This window comes from Oryzias latipes, chromosome 7 (assembly GCF_053564925.1).
Source record: "Oryzias latipes strain Hd-rR chromosome 7, Olatipes_Hd-rR_3.1".
NCBI lineage: Eukaryota > Metazoa > Chordata > Actinopteri > Beloniformes > Adrianichthyidae > Oryzias > Oryzias latipes.
In genome coordinates, this window is record NC_136243.1 from 8879727 (window position 1) to 8893285 (window position 13559).

The 13559-nt window shown below is 38.3% G+C and overlaps 1 protein-coding gene across 1 annotated transcript in view; it reads left to right on the forward strand.

Annotated features, from left to right (window-relative positions):
* Positions 1–13559, forward strand: part of cables2b (Cdk5 and Abl enzyme substrate 2b) — a 51007-nt gene that overhangs the window by 12453 nt on the left and 24995 nt on the right. The gene's annotated exons all lie outside the window — the stretch shown is intronic.

Here is a 13559-nt window from a genome sequence, read left to right on the forward strand (position 1 = left end):
GTTCAGTACCAGGTATTTATCTCTGAGTCACAGTGGTTGAAGTTTTGGCTAAAGATTCTCTGGATCAATTTTAGGTACGTGAATCGGATCGTTAAAATGAACCAAAATTGACTATGAATCCAATCGACAACCACAAATGGCTGCAAATGAACGGAATTGTTAAAATGAATCGTTACACCCCTAACTACAATGAGTCCCAAAGGGTTTAAACAGCTTTAGAACATGGAATGATTTTGATTTTAAATTATATATTAATTAATATTTTTAAGTAATGAAAATACTTGTATACTAAGCAAAAAGTTGCTTTCAGTTAGCTGTAATTTAATAATGTTATCAATGCTTGAAGTACTTATAAAGTACCATTTTAAGGTAGGATTGTCATAGAGAGGTCTTACAGTTACAACAGCTGCTCATTTAGAGGCAGTCTTTCCTGAAACTAGTTCTGGTCAGATTGCAATAAAAAAAGAAGAACAAGCATCACCTTCTCAATGCACCACAATTACTCACAAGACATCTTTAAACTATTCTGTTTTTTTTTTTTAACCTTGTGGTTTACTGCTTGATGGCTCATTAGCATTCACCCTGTAGAGTTTCTTAGGTCGTTAACTAAGACCCCTGTGTCCACAAACCAGGATCTGTTTGCTTGTTCCAGAGGTGAAACTAGATGACTTTCACATCTGCTGGGCAAAGCAATCTGAATTGTTTCCCTGCAATCCCACCAAACATGTAATGCACAATTATTTCTAACGAAGGAAAATAACGAGACAGAGTTTAAAACATTATTTGTCATTGCAGGTGTTTTCCTTTCAGTTTTCTCCTGTACGGTTACGGTGTGTTAGAAAGTCGAGATAAAAAAATGGATCCTGGAAACCCTTTTAAAGCTAACGTCATACCCAAAGACTTGATAGCACCTCTCCGTTAAAACATCTGGCTGGGTTACAGTCAACATTCACATTCAGGCAGAGACAAGGGATTCCCTCCCACCTCAAATGCGCACATCCTCTTTTTGTTGAAATGTGTTGCTTGAAGCAGTATTGTTATCAGATTAAGCAGAATTTTTCAGTTGAACACACCCCATGGAAGAACAAACACATGTACACACCCTTTAATGCAACAACCAATGAGCACCAGTGAAGTCTGACTGACATCATTTGAATGTTTGTGTCTGTACGTGTTCCTCTCTGTGAAAACCCCTACTCCCCCCCCCCCCCCCTTTACACTGTTAACACACAGTCACGCTCTCTCTCTTTCTGCAGTCCTTCCAACACTTTCTCAGTTTGTGCTCTTGACGTAGTGTCACATGAATGACTGAACACTAGATTGGTCCTTTACCAAATGGTCGCTTAAAGATCAGTTTGAAGCGCCAAACAAAAACAATATTTAAAGATAAAATGCAAACATTTCATGTGCCTTGTGTGGTACAGTGAATAAGGTAACAATCCCTTTAGCTTCAAATACTTCAGAACTCACTTTCACATTTAATTCTGATTAGTTTATTTCAGGTTAAGTACAAAGAATATTTTCAATGAAGAACTTTCCACAACATAGACACCAACTCTGCAAGTGAGACACTTAGGGCTGACACACTTCCCAAAAAATATGTCATGACTATGGAGAAGAATGACTGAAATAATCCCATGTGGCCCAAAGACAACATCTTAACAGTCCTCTTCAGTCTCTTCCTCCAAAACCTACAAGTCAGGTTAGAAATCTTGGTGGAAATATGGACACCTTTAAAACAGTGCTAGTTGTTGATGTTCACCCTTCGACACATCCCATCAGGGGTTGCCACAGCCAATCACTTTCACTGATTTGCACAGATGGTTCTGGTGAGAGTTTTTACGTCGGATACCCCTCTTGACGCTGCTGCTCAAATCCTGATTAAAATCAGGAAGTACGATCACATCAGTCCTGTCTTCAGGTCTTTGCACTGACTTCCTGTCAATCTGACAGTAGACTCTAAAACAGCTTTTCTCATGCGCAAGTGTCTTCATGGTTCAGCACCAAAGTACAATCTGACATGTTGGTCACACCTTGAACTTTGTGAAGCTCAGGGACAGACCTTCAGCTGGAGCCCAGAGTCAGGACTAAACATGGTAAGGCAGTCCAGACTAAAAAATGGTATTTTTAGATCAGTGTATCATTAATGAAAGTGTTTTACCTTCACTCTTTTTTTTAAATCTTTTTTTAAAGTTGTAAAATACCTTGATTATAGTTTGTGCTTTTGTATATACAAAAATAAATGCCTTACCTATTTTATTTCCTCAGATTACACATTTTCAGCATTATGTCTGTTTTCTCATGAAGGCTCTTGAAAAGGTCCGCGTTGCTACGAAAAAGGCAGAAAAGTGTTTTTCTACATTTCAACTTCTGTAACATTTGAATTTGTGAAGGAAAAAATTGTGTATAAGCAAAAACCAAACTTTCACCTTAATTTCAAACATTCTTTGAAGCGCCTAAAGATTTTCCAAAGATGTAAGGATTTACTTTATGTTAAAAAAGGTACACAAGTGTAGAACACACGAAATAAGTGTTGCATATAAATGAGTCTAATGTCATATTTGAGGATTGATGGCTTACTATCAGCATCAAAAAGAGAAGCTGGTTATAACCACACTCCTCCCATCAGTCTAAACAATTTTCATTCAGGCGTAATTTCTCATGAAACCTTTGTAGTAAAAAAAACCCAACATAAATAGAAATGACTTTTCAAAAAGAAGAGGTCTAAGGAATGTAGGTAAAGACTTATTTCTGGTACAGAAAGATTTACATGAAACATGTCCATAATTTTTGGCAATTAGGCTCTGAGCCAGTGACATCTTGTGTGCTTGGGATGAACTTGGACCATGGATGAATAATCGCCGGAGTTTAGATGCTGATTGTGGTTAAAGGCTATATCATGGCAAAGTATTGTGACAGGTGTCAAATGTGGTGGAGGAGAATCTATAATGTAGAGAGAGGACGATTGATACACATAAAGGCGAAAATGTGATTGGCTGAGAAGAAAAGGCAGGCAAATTAGCTATTTTTATAGAGTAAAGGCCCAATTGATGATGCCATGTAGATGTTGCAACATACCTGGAAATGAGATAAATCCTAGAATATAATAGACTTTATTGTAATTGACAGCAGCAGTTAATTTGTGGGTGGTTCAACAGCAGCAGTGCACAGGGCAATAGTAAGTAAAAATATAAAATAATACAAAATATTAATTAATAAAAATAATAACAACAGTAAACAGTTCAAGCCATAAGGCAATGGAAAAAAAGTACAGGAAACACAATAATAAATATGGTTAAAGTGTAGGGTAGAGTTATGTGTTCAGTTTTTGTCCAAAATACAAAGAGATCAAAGCTGTTTAGCATTCGTATGGCCCAGGAGAAAAAGTTGTTTGTGAGTGTGGTGGAGTGTGACTAGATTGACCCTTAGTGGTGTTCTGAAGGTGTCAGGTCAAACAGGTGGTGGTCGGGGTAGGGTTGGATCGTTGAGGATTGCTTTAGTCCTTTTTTGGCAGCAAGATCTTGATATGGTCTTGAGGTGGGGCAGAGGTCAGCCAATAATAGTCTGGGCTGTGTTGATGACCCTCTGCACAGCCCTTTTGTACAGTGCCATGGAGAGTGGGAAGTAGGTGAGGGTACTCTCCACAAAGCAGCTGTAGAAGTTTACCAGCAGCCTGTGGTCCAGGTTATACCTCCTCAGGATCTGGAGCAAGGGCAGCTGCTGCTGAGCCTTCTTCCCCGTGGCTGTGATGTTCACTGAACTGGACAGGTCAGCAGAAATGGTGGTGACCAGTAACCTGATGAGGACAGACAGTCCACCTGTTCTCCCTTAATTAGTAGAGGGGTGTCTGTGTGTGGCCATATCTCCTAAAGTCCAAGACGAAATTTAGAGACAGGTTGTTACCCAATCACCACCTGGCCAGGATGCTGATCTCTTCCCTTTATGCCGTCTCATCGCCAATTGAGATTAGGCCCACCACAGTGCTGTCATCAGCGAATTTGAAGATTGCACTGGAGGTGTGTGATGAAGTGCGGCCTGATATACACAAGAAGAACAGGGGGCTCAGCCCTGGGGAAGGGTTGGTCCTGAGCAGAATGGTGATTACTGATTGAAATCCAAAGTCCATCCATCCATCCATCTTCCTCCGATTATCTGGGACCGGGTCGCGGGGGCAGCAGTCTAAGCAGAGATGCCCAGACTTCCCTCGCCCGAAATCCAAAGCTGCACTACAATTAGCCTGTAAAAGTGGGAAGAAGAGACTAAAGGTTGCCGCCATGGAATTAAAGTAATAATTACTGTGGATTGTGTCACCTACATGTCAGATTACACTGAAAACAAAGAATAGTTAAAAAGATAAGAAAATATGAAAAACATCACTGCTGATGTCTAATGGATATTGTACATCTATAATACAATGCTGAAAAAAGTTTTTGTGGAACAAAAATATACTTAAAACATAACGACCCAAGAACCCAAATTAATTTAACCCAGCACATTAACAGCAGCATAACACAACACAAAAAAGTAGAAAATGTTAAATGTGGTGTAGGGAGGAAGTAGAAATGCTTAGGAAAGTGTGAGTACTAGTAAAACTGCTTTTGTGCTTCTTGTCCTTCATGCTTGGAGATTGCTTTGGGCAAACCTGTCCTATAGGGAGCAGCTATTAATTTTCTAAGTCGTTTGGTCCACCTCAGTCTTTGATGTCCCCTGAAAGCATCATATAAAAAAACCAACCAAACCAAAATGTGTCAAATATATCAGCATTCTCCTTTTAGTCATACCAAGGCTCCCGGAGTATCTCAAGGAGCTCAACTGGGCGTCTTGGAGATTTTTATTTATTTAGTCTAGCAGGATCATTCTGAACAGCTCTAAATGTCCTCCTTCTGTTAGATAAGTGTGTGCACATCAAAGTTTTAGTACTCCTCCCCCAGACATGCTCTATCCTATAAGCCCTCTCAGTTTGTTCTACAATGTCCTTTTTAAACAGAGTCGCCATCAGGCTGATAAAAGCACATTCTGTTTCCCTGCAGCTGATTGTGTTCAATTACATCAGGCTTTGGAGATATGCTGCTTCGCTTTCATTCGGTCTATTTGCATACAACAGAATGGCTCCATTATCAAATCTGTTATTTTAGATATACACTAATCAGGTGACCCCATGAAGTGACTCCAATATGTGAGGCCTGAGCATCAGTAGAAATGGATGGTGAAGTAATGTTTCAGCACAAAGTATCCATCAAAAACAAAAATAGACTCATAAATAGCAAAAGGGACTCATTATTTAAATAAAAAAGCACCAGTTAATAACAAACTACTATCATTTAAATTTATCTTGAAATAAATGACAACAGTGTTTTAAAAATTAGCAGTAGTAATTCTGATACCACTATCATTAGAGTCAAGGTATTCAGTCAGATCGTTTTTATAGATGAGGTCTGTAAACAAAATGTAACAAATTTCTGGGGTTTGTTCGTTTTTGTTTTTGTTTTCATGGTAAGCTTTGTTAAGACAGTTTCCTTTAGGAGACATGTGTAAAACAGACGTGTGTAAAGGATCGTGGTGAAGGAAAGACCAGTGACCTATCACAGTACAAGACTACGCTTACCTTCAAAGGATTCTTTAGCTGCTTTTCATGCAGGATTTGCAACAGACTTTAAACACACGCTTTCAATTTAAACTGTCTGGAGTTCCCCTCTGGAAGAAATGAAACCATGAACCCAAAAATACAAACTTGAAAATTTTAATAAGGAAATGTGAAAGTACAGTGAAGGAAGAAACAAAGCCTTCTGTTGTTGTTTTGGCCCTGTCAAAGGAGAAGCTGGGATAATCTATTGTTGGCACAGACACAGAAGGCCAGCAGACTCAGGCAAATTCTGTGTCCGTCAGTGTCACATATGGACAGACTGCCGCTGTGCACTCTGTGCATCTGCGTGCCAGTTAGAAGATGCAGAAGATGTAATCTGTGCTTGATGGTCTGCCTGTGATTAAGTTGCATACATTTGTGTGCTAAGGATGCTGCTGGCGAGAGGTCATATTCAACACTTATAAAACTAGCAAGGGTTAGTAAAGGTCACGTAGGTGAGATGGATTTTTTTCAATCTCCGCTGACCCAACCCTGCTTATAACTCAAGGAAGAGGCCTATAGTGCTATTCAAGAAAAAATATTTTGTCTCTCCTTGCCTGCAGCCTGACTGCTAGAAATGAGGAAATTAGACAATCAGATTGTATTTTGTGTGGGTGTTCTACGGACTTCCTATAGGCGCTTGCAGATCACCTGCACATCCTGTGAGCTCTGGATTTGTGCTGGGTTAGCAAGGGGCCGCTACATGCACCTAACATCATAAATGCTGAACATTATGGTTGCATCTGAATTCTTCCCCTACTCTTACGGCTTCTCCCCACCCTTACATTTAGCCCTCCAGATGCAGAGTTATAGAAAAATAGTGTCTTCTAATTCAGACGTCACTACCACTCGATGACGTCATCAATTTTCATCATCCCTGTTGGGGAGTAGCAGCCAGCTACAGTTTTAAAACTTTAAAAATTCATGCTAAAACAAGAAGTTGTTACTTACATTTACATGTAAACGTCTGTGCTTCAGAGCACACCCAGGGGAAGAAAAGCGTTTTTCATCTGCGGCACAGCGCAACGTGGATTGCTTAGGGAAACGGAGCCCTCCGCCGCCAGGGTTTCTTATTCAAAAAACTATTTTGGACAGTCCTGACCCTCCAAATGCCCCTACAATTGTAGGGTAGGGAGAAGTCGGAGGGATAGGGGAAGAATTCGGATTTGGCCCAACAACTTAATTATCCTTAAAAATACTTCACGGTACACTAAACACTCGCACGACAATTGTACCTACCATTTTCACGACGTCCCTTAAGCTGGTCAAGCAAGCCTCAAGGAAACTGCAGGACACAGCCTTGCTCACTTTAGGATGCGGCTGTAGTTTTCTACAACCCTTCATGGGCCCGGACAACCCAAAAACCCTCATCACCTGTACCGATCATCCCCCGAAAGTATTACTCTACAGTAAGGCCAAGAATCTACATTCCTGTTTTTACCATAGAATGATAGTGCTTCAAAAAAAAACACTTGCAAATGTCAAATGAAAAGATGAACTGAAAGTCATGACAAGTGGAGGACATACAAAGAGTAAAGCCTCTTTTTTAGACTTCCTGGATGATCTCAAATTTCCTCTATAGAGCTGTAACTGATGGCGCAAGACTTCTGTGTGGTCAGCGGTTCACACCCTTAGATAAAAAAGATAAACACACCAAAAATGGACATTTTCTTCAACTTTATTTGCCTTTGCCATTTTGCTTCAGGACAGATTAAATGGTGTGCAGCGGCACAATTTTTTAAATTTGATTTAAAATAGTTTATTTCAAGCAATCAAATAAGAATATTGCTCAAAAACATTACAGTCATCAGTTATACATTAAGACAATGATGTATCAAACTAAGGATAATTAAACACTAAATTAAATATTGCTTGAAAGGGAGTGGAAGGAAGCAAACGTATATAATCCCATCCCTGTTCAACTATGTTATAATCAAGAAATTACACTTTTACTAACAAATTGAATCCTTCAATAGAAAAAAAAGGTCAGAGCAATTTTTCTATTTTAGATACATTGATGTATTTGATGCAGAATTACATGGCTTGTTTATTTAATAAAGCATTTGGCTTATTCTAAATACAAAAACATGAACCCCAAATCCATTCTGATTAGAAAATGAAGAGTTGGGGACAGCAGACATGTTTGTTGTTTTTCCGTTCCACCTCTGTTGCTTTTCAAAATGCATTTTTGAAGAACAGAGTGTTTCATATTTTCATTAAATGTCAGCTCTGTAGATTTTTGTTTTGTTTTGTGTTCAGATAAACTAGGTAAATGACATAATGACTAAACCATGTGGAAAATTGTATAATTTACATAGTGATTCCAAAAGCCCTGATGCAAGAAGAAAATTAAATTAAATGTTTTTTTCCTTGGGTTTTTTTCTGGCTTTTCTCTCTGTTGTCTTGAACTTGACATTTGCTTAATGGATTATACAAAGTTGATAGAAACATTTATTTCGGTTATGTTAAAGAAACAAACTTAAAAACAACAACATAAACATTGAACAAAATTAACCGAAAAAGGTGTTGGGTGAAGCCAAGGCTTATTTCCCCAACCCTGAATACAAACATCACATCTACCTACAAATTGTTAGAACCTTAAATCAGAAAAGAAAAAAGAAGAGAAAAAAAACAAAGAAAAAAAAACAAACACTTCTCATAATGACCTCACAACCACCAGAGTCTCTCAGTCCAGAAGGTATTTTTCAAACATTTTAACTTTATGCATTTTAATAATAATAATAATAAATTTTATTTAGAATGCGCTTTACATTTTAGATAAAATCTCAAAGCGCATTTTCTTAAAGTGAAGTATGGATTTTGCATTTGGATAATAAATTCCACATGTTGACCCCCTAAACAAAAATACTATTCCTTAATGCATTAGTTCTGACCACTTTCTTTTTAAACATATCTTTACCTCGAAAATCATAATTTTTAACTTTTATTTCGAACAAACTCAGTATTTTGGCAGGCACACATTGTTTTTTAACTTTAAACATAAAAATTCCAGTACTAAGATCAACTAAATCAAAAATTTAATTGCCCTTAAATTAGGAAATATTTGTTTTGTGGATTGATTTTATGAAGAGTGATTTACAATTGTAATTGCTTTTTTTGCAGAATAAAAATAGGTTTTGTATTTGACTTGTAACTATGCCCCCAGATTTCTAAACAATAGGTCAAAAAGTATAAAAGCATGCAGATAAAAGTAGAAAAATTAGGACCCTGTGACAGGCTATTGTCCTGGTGACCAACAAAACAAACATTTGGATTAAAGTGCCGGTTTTATTTTTGGAAAACATAGCCCAGAACTTTAGTTGAGCAACAGTAAAGCTTGATTTATGTGAGAAAACCTTGGGGAAGCAATGAAACTCAGCAGACAAGCATGACGTTAAGATAGAGAAATTAATTTCAATTTATGTCAAATGTGGCTACAAATAGCCGATAATCATTTAAAGGATCTTTTCTTTTCCCTTAAAGGATTGTTTTTGCTGTGGTTTATTTTAAGTTGTAACAGTTATTTATAGTCTCTCTGCTGCAGTTGAGTCAAACGAAATAAAATGTCAGGATGTAGCTCAGACGGATCCATCAACACATCTGAGCTCTAACTGCCACAGTCCCTGTTTCCTTTGAGGCTCCATCAGTTATTCATATTTAGCAGGAAATCTACAAGTGCTTTTCCACTTACAATAGATTATTTTTGTGCCTACAGGATGATACTTAATAAAGGCTGAGAGGCACGTTGTAGTTTTTAAACTTAACAAGTCATATTCTTGCTCACGACCCATGAATGTAAAAGCCCTCCACCCTTTCCAACCACATGTCTAAACCTTAATTTCATGTGTCTCTTTTCCCCCTTTTGGTAGCTAAAGCATAAAATAAAACGCAGAAATATTCAGACGTTTTATCAAGTCAAATGTAAAGTCTTCTGTGTTGTAGTTTAAATTGTTGGTTTCCCAGGGACTTTAAAACATCCAGTGGGGACAGAATAATGTGTATTTAGTGCAACCACAAAATTAACATGACTATGAGGAAATAGTCCTTTGATGTTGAGTCCCAAGACGAGTCTCAAGGCCTGCTGTGGAACCTAAATGAGACTCAACTCTGGGTCACAACTCAAGAATATGTTTCTGCCAATGCATGAGATGACGGGCCAGTCAGAGTAACGTATTAATACAAACAAATATAAGCATTTTTACTGCAAAGCTTATTTACTTTTGGAATATAGGTCAACTTTTAGGCCAAAATGTCTTCATCAGTCATCATCATCATCATGTTGAGCACCGAGGGAGTTGTCACACTGGATTTTCCATTCCCACAGATGGGAAGTTTCCACCACATCCCAGAGAAAGGAAGCCGGCTGGTTCTCATGGACATGGGATGCTGGTCAGACTGTTTTGGTAATGAGACTGCAGATCTGCAGTTCAGATACTGGGACAGATTTAGAAAGTCTGAGAGAGCGTAGGGGTCAGCTGTCTCCTACGTGTTTACCATCATCAAATGTGAACAGGTTTGACCACAGAAACCTCAGACTAATGGGAAGGGTTAAAGCTGACAAGGTGGACTGCCTGCTGTGATGGTGCAACATCTTGTGTGGCGAAGTACCAAAATGAATGCCAGTCACGCTCTTGAGGATAAGAATTGTGTGACAAATATAATAACTGAGTAGTAGCTGTCTATTTCTCTGTAGAAGTTTAAGGAATTTGGCCTTTTGGAACCAGCAGGTACTTACTATTTGGAACGCAAGGGGGGAGCTTTGCCCATTCCAATTCTCTTTTACTGTCAATGGTCACAACTGCTCTTATGGGTGGATACAGGCTGTTTGCAGGCGAAAAATGGGCGAACCGGTATGGGGTTGGTGGCTCACAAGAAATATCAAATAAGGGTAAGTAAGGGGGAAGTAGGTGAGATTGAGGCACGGAGGAAGAGATTTTTCTTTTTCTTACCCCTTAAAATTTTGAGCAAGTTGCCTAAATGCTTTTCAAGTGATAAATGAATTGAGGACATTAGACAATCAGAACATAGTTTGTCTGTGCATCCTATGGGACCTGGCATATCACCTGCACACTGTGCAGCATTTGTGTGCGATCAATAAGGAGTCAGTGCGCGCATTTCACTATTGACAAAAGTACAGCAACATTACCCTTACATCAAGTGAGAGTAAGTAAGTTACATTATCCCTACAAATACTTTATACCTAAAATACACCTACCACACGCACGACAGTTCCATTTTTATGACATCCATTTAAGGCCCACTCCAATTAAAATAGTGCTTTTGGTGTTTTTTACTTGTGCTTGTTTTGTTTTCTCATGCATACGGTATATGAAAAAATCCCATTTGGAAAAGCTCTCAGTTGTGCGTAGAAACTGAAATGAGGCGGCCAAAATCTCCCTCCTCCGCTCCATTCTGATCCATCCACCTGCAGACAAATAGACGTTTTTTGTTTCATGTACGTTTTCGTTTTCCTTCCAATATTTTTCGCCATTTTGTTGCACCAGTATTGTTAACTTGGGGTTGTGAGGCGCTGTTAGCTCTCGGGAGAGTGTGTAAGCAAAGGGATGATGGGATATCAGTGGAGGATTACTTTCACATTAATAGTCCTGCCCACATCTCCGTGGCAAGTTACTTTAGAGCTCCTGCTTTTTTTTTTTTTTTTGCTAAAAACAGCATAATTATAAAAAAAAGACCACTTTGAAGACTTTGAAAATACATCAAAAGAAGTATTTTATTGTTTTCTATCTGTAAGGCGACCTTGGGTGTCTAGAAAGGCGCCACATAAATAAAATTCATTATTATTATTATAAAAGTGGAACTTTGAGTTGGTCGCACCTGTTTACGTCTTCCATGGGGGCGGACAACCCAAAAACCTGCAGCGCTTGTATGGGTCAGCCCATCTGCATGTGACAAAGACACATAAAGGGGCACTTTTAGAGTCCAGGTTGAACATGAAGCATGTTTTTGGACTGTGAGAGGAAACTGGAGGGGGTTCTTCCCTCTATGGAACTTTTTTCAGAAGTCAGATTTCCTTCAAAGTACGTCATTGATCTTTCCACTGTTCTCTTTTGCGTGTCTTCCAAACAAACTGTAGTTGTTCAGTCTTTAAACTGCTTTGATGGAGTTTTTGCCATCTTTGATCAATTTTGTGCTGCCTGAGAGATTTTTCCAACCCTGAGCACCACTCGGTCTGACCTTAGAGTGAAAGTTGCTGCTTAATGGAAACTGAGTCTTGTGTTTTCCACTCGTGAAGAATCTTTTTAGGCTGTAGGAAAATAAACCCTAAATAATTAATAAAATGATTGCATAAGTTTTTCTGAAGTCATGTTTTTTATTCATTTACGTATAAAAAATAATGCAGGAACAGTACAAGTTCTCCTTAGCCCTGATTGTTTTTTTGTTTTTTTTTTAAATATTGCTTATTTGTTGTGTTTGTGTGTAGATTCCACTTTAAAAAAGGGACCACTTGATCCCACAGTATATCTCAAAGCAATACTTTTGTGTTGACGTGTTGTTGTGTTTTTCTCAGTCTTGGCTTACTGGGAGGAAGAAAAAAAAACACAGCATGAGTGCTGAGGAGGTTTGCTTTTTTTTTAAAAACAAAAACCACCATTCTGCTTCTGCCAGTCAAATGTTGATGTGTTAATGAATGATAATCTTTATCCTAAACAGGATAAAGAATATCTGCAGAACAGCTCACTGTAGCAGCTCACAAAATGTGTTTTTTTAAATAAGAAAGTAACCCTCGTTTCTGTGCCTGTAATCACTAGACTTAAAATAACATTAGCACCTCACATTGTTGATGTTCCTAACCCTTAACATGTGCAGGGATACCTAAATGTCCTGTCATGGAGATGGCATTTCCTTTAGAAGTTCAGAGGATTTGTAAAGAAAGAAAAAAAAAAGGGTTTTCTGATAAGATCTCTGCCATTAGAAACGATTTTACCATTTCACTCAAACACTGTGTGCCTGAAGAAAACACATCTGATTACAAAGGTACTCCTGCTGCATGACACACAAACACACACCCCAAACCCCAACAGTTTATCTCAAACACACACTAGTGAGTCAGGCGTTGATAATAGTGATTTAAAGTCCATGCGGTGCAGAATCAGTAAACCAGCCACAGAAAAACAGTAACAGATGCTGTGTGTGTTTGGGAGTGTGAGTTTGTATGTTTGTGTGTGCGCCTGTGTTTAAGGTTGTGTGCCCGCATTGCGCCCCTCCAAGGGCTTGTATTAGAATTTTTTGTAGTTATTTTGTATTTTAGTTTAAGCACTAGCAGGAAAAGAGCAGGTACTTTTAGACCAAAGTCTTTCATGATGTGTCTTAGATGCTGCCTTTTGGTGTATTATTCCAACACTCTGCAGCTTTTTTTCAATATATACAACTTATGTAACAGTTTTCTGTTCATAATTAATTCATTTTAGTCTAAAAAGTCTTGCAAATGTTCTTCATACTTCCTTTGTGTTTGGCAGTCTTTGTTGAAGTGCCACACATGCAGTACTGTTAGTTTATCCCTGTTTCTATAGCATTGATACAGTGACCCAGAATTAAAAGTCACTTGATTTTTCCAATACTGTGTCATTAAATGTATTTTGTTGTGTAAAAACGAACACTAATTCCAACTATGCCCCCTTTTAAACCTAAATTCCATCAAGAGATTACTGGACGATGACATCATTGACTTTTTAGTTTTTTTCTTCCACTGGCAGCATAAAGCAACATTAAAGTTCTCAATCTGCCCCACATAAGTGCATGCTTATTTTAATATAAATGTGCTCTCTTAGCACAGAAGAAAAACTCCAATGAAGACACGTAATGTAGAGTAAATGTGGCCTAGATATTTGAATGTCTGGGCATTACCATGCAGTCTTCATGTCAACTGGCGCTCAGTGTGAGAGCGCCACAAACGCTGATGTCAGTTTGTTACGTA